Source organism: Chinchilla lanigera, unplaced genomic scaffold, assembly GCF_000276665.1.
Source record: "Chinchilla lanigera isolate Chin_1 unplaced genomic scaffold, ChiLan1.0 scaffold00093, whole genome shotgun sequence".
Classification (NCBI taxonomy): domain Eukaryota; kingdom Metazoa; phylum Chordata; class Mammalia; order Rodentia; family Chinchillidae; genus Chinchilla; species Chinchilla lanigera.
Window position 1 is genome coordinate 8,223,482 of NW_004955494.1, and position 9,572 is coordinate 8,233,053.

Below are 9,572 nucleotides of genomic sequence, written 5' to 3' on the forward strand. Positions count from 1 at the left end.
CTTCTCAAGTTGACACAATGTATCTACTGTTACATTTACCAAACTTGAGCGTTCTGGACATGTACCTATCATGTGGGAGAGTACTGAACTCCAGTCAAGTGAAGCCCAAGAATAGCTCCTTCTGTCTCCTATCTCAAGGTGCCTGGGCTTGTTCTGCACCTCAAATGATTCCAGGGAAATATGCTCATCCAGAAAGACTCTCCAGCTTTCTTCATCTCTTTAAAGTACAGTGCTGATAGACCTGAGGGGGAGAGCAAGTTAAGATCCTAGGCTATCTATTTCTTACACTTCCTAGTCCCCATTGTCCCTGGTTCCTGGTTGACCACCACCAAAATGTTCATAGGTCCCCCTCCCTTAGGAAGGAGATTATTCTCTGGTTCCTTTGCATAAGAAAATTTTCACTTTTTACTTGGGCTAAAAGATAGGCAGACAGAGAAGGGGAGTAGTTGGCCAGCACATAGAAGGGATTTCCCTCTTTTGGGCAACATATATTCAATGTATATGTGGCACAAATCTTGAAAGGAGAATGGTTGGTATTTATCTCCTGAGTCATTTAACCTGTTGTGGGGTGCCTCTTAAGCTAAACACAGGTGGGTTCTGTAAAGATCCCTGATATTTTGTTTTTGTTTTTTTTTTTTTTGGTTTTTCTCCGGTACCGGGAACCGAACTCACGACCTTGCGCTTGCCAGGCAGGCGCTTTGCCACTGAACTAAATCCCCAGCCCCTGATCCCTGATATTTTGACCTTAATAGTTTTATAGAATCTCCCAGGAAAAAAGTCAGCCTAGTTATGGCCTCCATTTAAAGCAGCCAAAGGGGTGCTTTTGAAAATAAATTTTCAAAATTTATTACATTTAAATATATACACACACACACACACACACACACACACATATATATATATATATATATATATATATATATATCCACCATGAAGTTCAGGCCGTGGGTGTACCTCCCTGGACTCATAGGTACACATCATGAATACCACCAATAGGGCCATGGGGGGTGTGTCCCAACACTTGCTGCTGAAGGCAGAGTGAAGTGGAGAAGAGAGAGCAACAGGGGCCTTGGAGCAGAAACCCTTCCTTCCCTACTTCCCTTGCAGATGGAAAACACTGAAACTTGAAGCTTTCCAGTCACTTTTTTCTTGGCCTGCATTCTTAACTAGAATATCTTTGATCCTCTGGAGGTGGGGAGGGACACAAAATATTCTATATATGCACATAGCCTGGCTATTCTTTGAAAACAAATGGCCAGTGAAAAAGATCATCAATTAAAATACAATCCTCCAAGTAGACCTAGCTTGCAAAAAAGCAAGGTAAATGGCCTGAAGTGCCTTGTAGTCAGATTCCTTTGGTTTGAGAGACAATCCTGACCTCTGCAGGTCATTCTGCATAGACTCAGCCCTGTGAACAGCTCTTGTCCCTTCAACCTTGGGAGATCTCAGGAAATAGCCCCTGAAGGTCGCTCCTGTCCTCACCTTCTCCCCTTCCAGGGGGACCTCCTAAACGGCCCTTTTGTCCACCACATCCTGGGTCCCCAGTACAGCGAAAAGAGCAAGGACCTCCCACTTTGCTTCCCTTCCAGGTGATGGAAACAGGGGAACTTTATGTGGACTCAGGTCCTTTTCCCCCTGGGAGAACTCTGACAGATTAAAGCAGACTTGAACAAATTCTCTGAGGAGCCCAATAAAGAGGTAGAAGTGTTCAAGGAACTGTCCTGTAACTATGATCTTCCATGGGGAGATGTGATGTTCCTTTTCAACCAAACCTTTTCTGACTCAGAGGGAGTGGCAGCTCTGAGAGCTGCACAGATGTGTTGGGGCCCTGGGCAATCCTCATGGTTGCGGGTCAAGGATAGACTTCCTTGTCAACACTGGCACTGCACTGTCAATCGTTTGCTGCAATGCTGAGTCCCTCTCCCTCCTCACTAGCATGACTGGGGGGAGTGCCAGGAAAGGTAGTTGCTCGGTTTTTCACACTTCCCCTAAGCTGTAGCTCAGGAATTCTTCCATGCTGTTTCTTTCTATTATGCTAGACAGCCGTACGTTGTTGCTGGGTGTTATGGTTGATACATTGTGTCAACTTGGGGAGTCTAGAGGTTTGGCTAAGTAACTTAGCAAGAAGCCAGAGTGCTTACTTTGTATACTGCCAGAGCCTGTGGAAGAGGAGGGCAAAGATTATGTGAGAGCTACACGCCCCTTAGGTGGGGGTAGCCTGTTTACAATGTAAGGCAAGAAAAAAGCTGCTTTCCGCCATTCCTTCTTTCTGCTCTAGCTGCTTTGCTGTTCAGCTGCCATTCCCCCCTTTGTTCTTGTTGCTTTGCTATCTTCTCCCTCGGAGCCAGCCAAGTATGGACTGAAACCTCCCCAAACTCTAAGCTAAATAAATCTTTCCTTCCTTCATTTTGGGCATTGGGTATTTTGTCTCAGCAATGACAGAAAAGTAACCAAGACACTGGGACAAGATCCCCTAGCACCACTGTCCTAAGCCCCAGGAAAGACTCTTCACCTGCCCCTAAAAGAGATTAAAATTAACCCTAAAGTACAGACATCAGACCAAAAAAAGGTCTAGCTGTAACTTCTCAGCTGGTACAAACCAAAGAACTTAGCCTACCTCCCTCATCAGTGCAATAGCCCATAAAGCCAGAGACCAAAGAAAAAGGGCTAAAAGAAATCATTTAAAATTTAAAGTTCCAGGGTCTCTTGACCCCCTATAACATCCTCTACAACCCCTTAATTCTAAAGTCCAAAATGCCAATGGGAAATGAAAGCCAGAACAAGACTTCTTACTTATTAATGAGGCAGTAAGTCCCACATACCCTGTGTTTCTCTACCCCTCTATCCTGATGACCAGATCCCTGGGGGTCCAGATGGTTCACAGTGTTGGATCTGAAGGATGCCATCTTTTACATTCTGTGACACTGGAAGTTCCAACTTCTGTTTGCCTTTGAGAACCTCAAACCAAATGACTCAACTTACTTGAACTGTCCTCCACAGGGATTCCAGAACTGCTCTCACCTTTTGCCTTGTCCTGAGATCTGTCTAACTTTTCCTGCCTTGAGATTAAAATTTTGTAATGTGTAGATAATCTCCTAGTATATGCCTCAACTAAAGAGACCCCAAAAATGGGACCAAGACTTTCAATTTTTTCCAAGACAGGGTGTACAAAGTTTCTAAGGCTCAGCTACACCAGTTCTTTGTACAGTATAGGAGCCTGACAATCTCTGACAGCTGTAGGGTTTTGAGCAGAGATCAAATTGGGCCAATCTTATCTTTCTCCTCCACAAAACCATAACGTAGCTAATAAGATTCCTGGATAACCCTGGTTTCTATAGGCTATAGATCCTAGTATGAGAAAATAGCTCACACATTTTATCAAATGATTAAAGACACACAGGCACCAAAAACCTACACCCTGGCATGAAAACCAAAAGGAGGGTAGAAGTATAGGTTTTAGTGTTTTTTATTTAAATGTCTAATGTATTTTATTGTAACAGACATTGTTTTGCCAATATTGCCTGTTTCAGTGGCACTTCACAATCTAATTTTAAAAGAAAAATAAAACATTTTTAATGGAAAAAAAACATTTTAAAAAACTCTCCTCAATGCTCTGGCCTTGAACAGAGATTTTCATCTATACATGATGAATAAAAGAGGTGCAGCACTAGGAGTATTGACCCCAAGATAAAGGGACTTCCCAAGAACCTGTCAGCTACCTCAGCAACAAAACTAGATATAGCAGCAAAATAGACTGGTTGGCTTATCTTTAGGTTGCTGCTACCCTGCTAATTCCAGAGGTTATTAAGTTTTACTAAGTTAAGACCTGATCATGTACTCTAGCCATCATATCTCAGGGCTGCTGTCCTCCAAAAGAAGCCTCTGGCTCTCAGACAGCTGATTCTCGAGATATCAGGCATGTAAATAGAAATCCACCCTCCCCAAAAACACTGCTACTCTTCTCCTCTCAAAGAAACAGAAAACTAACCTATGATTATAGCCAAGTGGTATTAAAAATGTGTTACGAGAGGAGACTTAAAAGATCACCTGTTAAGAAATCCAGACTGGACACCCCTCACAGATGGGAGTTCCTTCACAAAACAAGGCGTTCAAAGGGTAAAAGTGGTAAGTAGTGTCACCAGCAAAAGTCATAGAGAGGCTGGGGATTTAGCCCAGTGGCTTAGCACCAGCCTGGCAAGTATGACGTCATGAGTTTGATTCCCAGTACTGGAAAAAAAAAAGTCATAGAGAGTTCATTTCTCTCCCTAGGAATAAGTGCTGAGCTAGAAACACTAGTTGCTTTTTCCTAGGAGTTAAAACTAAGCAGTGGGAAGAGGGCTAACACACACACAGACTCAAAATATGCCTTCTTGGTCTTTCATGCTCACTCTGCCATCTGGAAAGAAGAAACTTTCCCCCACAGTCACAAGATCCTGGATAAAATATCACCAAGAAATTAACCATCTGTTACACACAGTATTCTTCCGTCTAGAGATAACAATGATTAATTCACTATAGAAGCCAAAAGAGAGCAGATAGAATAGCAAAAAGAGACAGAGTGGCTAATGCCACAGCCCAAGGGGCAGTACTTTGAGAGCTCTCCCTAGGACAGGCTAAGCCCCAGGATTCTCAGGCAAAAACTAAAGGTGCTATTGGCAACAGTTACACTTACTTGGGTAAGACCTGATTGTGTACTCTAGCCATCATATCTCAGGGTTGTCCTTCAAAAGTATGTCCTCCCTCTGTATGGTTAAGAAAAAACCAGCTAGCCAACAAAATGTCCTAAAAGACTTTCACCAATCCTTCCATTTTAAAAAAGGGAGAGCTCATCAGAGGCCAAATAAACTCAAAAAATTAGAGCCCCTAGGCAAAATAAAAGACCCAATCAAAAAATTGGCAACTAAAATGAATAGATACTTCTCAGAAAAAGACATACAAATGACCAATAAATAAATGAAAAAATGTTCAACATCTCTGTCCTTTAGTGAAATGTAAATTAAAATAACACTGATGCTGGGTGTGGTGGTGAAAGGTCTGAGTCAACCAAGTAAATGAACTAAACTAAATGAACTAAAGGTCAAGACCCTAGTAAGTTACGAACAAGCCTCAGTTGATTTCCTAGATGAAAGGTGTGATTTCCTAGTTTGTCTCTAAATGTAGTTTGTTATTTTTGTAAAGGAATGATAATGACTTTTGTGTTGACTTTGTATCCAGCTGTGCTACTGAATTTGGTAATTAAATCTACAAGATTTAAATCAAATGGTAGAAGAGATATGATGAAATGGGAATATTTGTTCAAATTTTTCAAAAGGAAAGGGAAGCTAGGGAAGGAGGAATGAGAAAGGAAGGGAAAAGAAAAAAATGAGAAAAGAATGGAAATAGAACTTTAAAATAAGGAGGGAAAGAGGGGTTGAAGGAAAGGAAGGGGAATAGGAGAGGGAAAAGAGAGAAAAATCAATGTATATCATGTACAGGTATAAATTCCCTATGATGAATATTATCATTGTATATACCTAAATTGTACCAATAAGCTTAATAATTAATAATTAAATAAAAAAACTAGAAAACTTTTCATAGAGTTTTTTGGGGTCTTTTTTGCTGAGTATCATGTCATCTGCAAATAATATTTTAACTTCTTCCTTTTTATCCTTATTATTTTATTTCTTTCTCTTGTCTAATTACTCTGGCTGCTGTTTCCAGAGTTACACTGAATAAAAGTGGTGATAGTGGACATTCTTGTTTTGTTCATAATTTTGGAATGAAAGATTTGGAGTTTTGTCCGTTTAGTATGATGTTGGCTGTTGGTTTGTCATAGATGGTTTTTATCAGATTGAGATAAAGATCATCTATCCCAATTTTCTTTAGGGCTTTTTTAAATCATGAATTGGTGTTGGACTTTGTCAAATACTTTTTCTGCATCTACTGAGATGGTCTTGTGGGTTTTGTCTTTGGCTCTGTTGATATGGTGGAAGTAAAAGACCTTTACATTGAAAACTAAAGTACTCTGACAAAAGAGACCACAGAGGATATCAGAAAACGGAAAGATACCCCTTGTTCTTGGGTAGGAAGAACCAATACAGCAAAAGTGGCCACACTTCCAGAATTGTTACACAGATTTAATGCAATCCCAATCAAAATACTAGTAGATCTCACAGAATTAAAGAAAACAATTCCCAAATTTATTTGGAACCAGAAGAGACCTAGACTAGAAAAAGCAATTCTGGGCAACAGAGTCAAGGCGGCAAGCATCACAGTACTGACCTGAAATTATATGGCAAAGCTACTGTGATAAAAACAGCACTGCACTGGCAAAAAAGCAAACAACAATAAAAGAAGTAGACACCCAAGGTTCAGTGGAACAGATTAGAAGATGCAGAAACAACTTCAAACATATTCAGCCACCTTATCTTTGACAAAGCAGCCAAACACCTTCACTGGAAGAAAGATAGCCTCTTTAATAAATGGTGCTGGAAAAATTGGTTTTCCACCAGCAACAGGGTAAAATTAGATCCATATCTTTCACTATGCACTAAACTAAAATCAAAGGAGATGAAACATCTAAATATTAAAACAGAAACACTAAATTTGCTGGAAGAGACAACAGGTGGAACTTTTGAAGACACTGGTCTAGGCAAAGATTTTATCAACAAAACTTCAACCACACAGGAAATATTACAAAGAATGAACAACTGGGATGTCATCTTATTAAAAAGACTTTGTACAGCAAAAGAAACCACCAACAGAGTGAAGAGACAATCCATGGTGTGGGAAAAAAATAATTGTCAGCTATTCCTCAAAGGACTAATATCTAGAATATATAAAGACCTCAGAAAAAAAAAGACCCCTCAAATTCAAAGACCCAATACAAAAATGAATATCTGAAATGAACAAACACATCTCAGATGAAAAAGCAGAAATGGCAAATAAATACATACAAAAATGTTCAGCATCCTTGATCATTTGAGAGATGCAAATTAAAACGATGCTGAGACGTCATCTCACTCTAGAAAGAATGACTATTATCACAAAACCAATCAATCACAAATGCTAGCAAGGCTGTGGGAGAAAGGAACCCTTCTCTCCTGTTGGTGAGAATGTAGACTGGTGCAACCACTATGGAAACTAGTCTGGAGATTCCTTTAAAAACTAAAACTAGAGATTCCATTCAACCCAGCTATTCCCCTTTCTGAAAGAATTAAAAGCATCATACCACAGAGATATATAAATCCATGTTTATCACAGCACAGTTTGTAATAGCTAAATCCTGGACATGGCCCAAGTGCCCATCAACTGATGAAGGATAAAAACAAATGTGGGTTTTTTTTTCAAAAGAGTACTACTCTGCCATAAAGATAAGCTTGAGACATTTCTAGCTCAATGGATGCATCTTGAGACCATATTCTTAAGTGAAAAAAACAGACACAATTATTTAAATATCACATTATTTCTCTGGTGTGAAAAACCAGAAGTGTAAATAAGAACCAAAATGTATAATAGATACTGGGAAATGGGAAGAAAATGCTCAAATGAGAAGGGGAATAGTGGAGATTGGAAGGAGTCAATATGGAATTAACAAGATAAAAGGAAAGAATAAAAGGAAAAATGGAAACAGCTCATTTAAATAAGGAGAGGAGCAGAGGTTGAAGAGAGGGAAGGGGAGTGGGAAAAAAAAAAGAAGAAGCAAGATGTACCATGCACAGGTACAAATTCCCTATGATCAATATTGTCATTATGTGTATCTGAAATCAACCAGTAAAATAAATTTTAAAAAGAAACTTCAAATTATTAGAATGCAAATGACAAAGGACAGCTCCCTAGATAAATGGGAAAAAACCTCACAGGGCTTAAATGCAAGCCTAATTTATAGACATATTATTGCCAGCAATAACAAGAGTGACAACTCTCTACCTGCATTCTTTCATGTTCCCCTATACTGTTCTACTCTGAAGGACTATATAAGTCTCCAGGTATAAACATCTTTGGTTCTGTCTTTCACAGCCCCTCCTGACAGTGGAAACTTCCTTTCTATCCTTTTTAATAACCTACAAGCCAATCCACTCACCACTGTTTGCTATGTCCTGTCATCCTGTTGCTTCAATCCTTGTCACACTCAAGACAAAAATCCAAAGACAGAAAGCTAGCTATGCTATTATCAATCTTTTATTTGCTCTTTGTTTATATTTTGGTTTTCTCATATAAGAGAAACCATGTGACATTCAAGCTTGTGAGCATGATTTATTTGACTAAACTATATGGTCCTAAGGTGATTGCAATTCAGTTTAGATGCCTGGGATAAGTTTTCACTCAAATAACATAAATGTCATTCGATAAAGGTAAGACCAAAATCCAGCAGGACAGATATTAAATGCTGTACTCCCAAGTATAACACAGAGGACAAGTTGTGGTAAAATATGAACTTTAGAGTGTCATGTCCTGGGGGATGAGCACTGCCCATTGCTCTGAGGTGGGTCAAACACTGCAGCTCTCTGGGATTTGTAAACTTCATACCAGTAAATAATTAGAGATATGAAGTTTAAGAAAAGGAAGATATTTTATTGGAAAGAGGGGAGAAAGGAGGAGAAATAGCTATCCTCTGGAAAGATGGAGGACCCAAGGTCCCTTTGTTCTCAACCCTTTTTATTAGTGTGGTAGAAAGACTGTTGGAGTGTGTTACAACTTAGTTAGCTGACTTAGGCTCTAGGGTCCCACTCCAGGTACCATCCTCTACATGCAAATTCCTATATGAGCTTCATTTGTTTCCTTTTGTCCTGTATTTTTATATATATATGTATTCTTCTAAGTGGCTTCCCATTGTTTCCTTTGTGAGATGAGGAGAGACAGCTAGACTGACTTGGCTAGGGTACCTGCCTGGCTTATTAGATTTCCCTGGGTTTGTTAATAGCTCCCTCAGTAAAGTTTTAACGCTTTCTGGTCCAGGTTAGCCAGAAAGCCCAATGGTGCCTTTTCCTGTTTACAGGTTCCTTTCCTTTCCTTGTCCTACAACATTTGTCCCATGACATTTCTGGCAGCTGCCACAACTTCTCTCTTAGGCTGGCTTTGCTCATTCCTTAGCTTTCTCATACATTCTAAGTTCCTGCCTTCTGTAACTTCTCAGGCGCTTCACTGTACTTTTAGCTTCATGTTCTGCTCTTGTAGGAACACACTTGTTCTCCCATGCCTTCTTCTGAAATATGGGTGAAATCGTCCTTGTCCCTACATGTCTTGCATTTGTACGTCTGCATAACTAAGACCATGTGGATGACGCTAATGTCTGCCACTACCTGGAGCATTAACAAGACCTCCTTCAACTGTAACTGCAGAGGTGTCTGAGTGTTTGTATGGCTGGGCATTGTGAACTGGACCCTATGGAATTAATTCCCTAGGTGCCCCTTCTAGAACACATTGTCCTGGGGTTTGCTTCACATACACACACACAAAAAAATCTTTAAACTTTGCACCTATGAAGCAGTGAAGGGTGGGGTCTTTCTGATTCCTGACATTCCCTCAGGCCATTTGCCCGATTGTTCTGAAGTACTACAGGAAAAATGGCTTGAGGGCATGTCAGAAAGGGA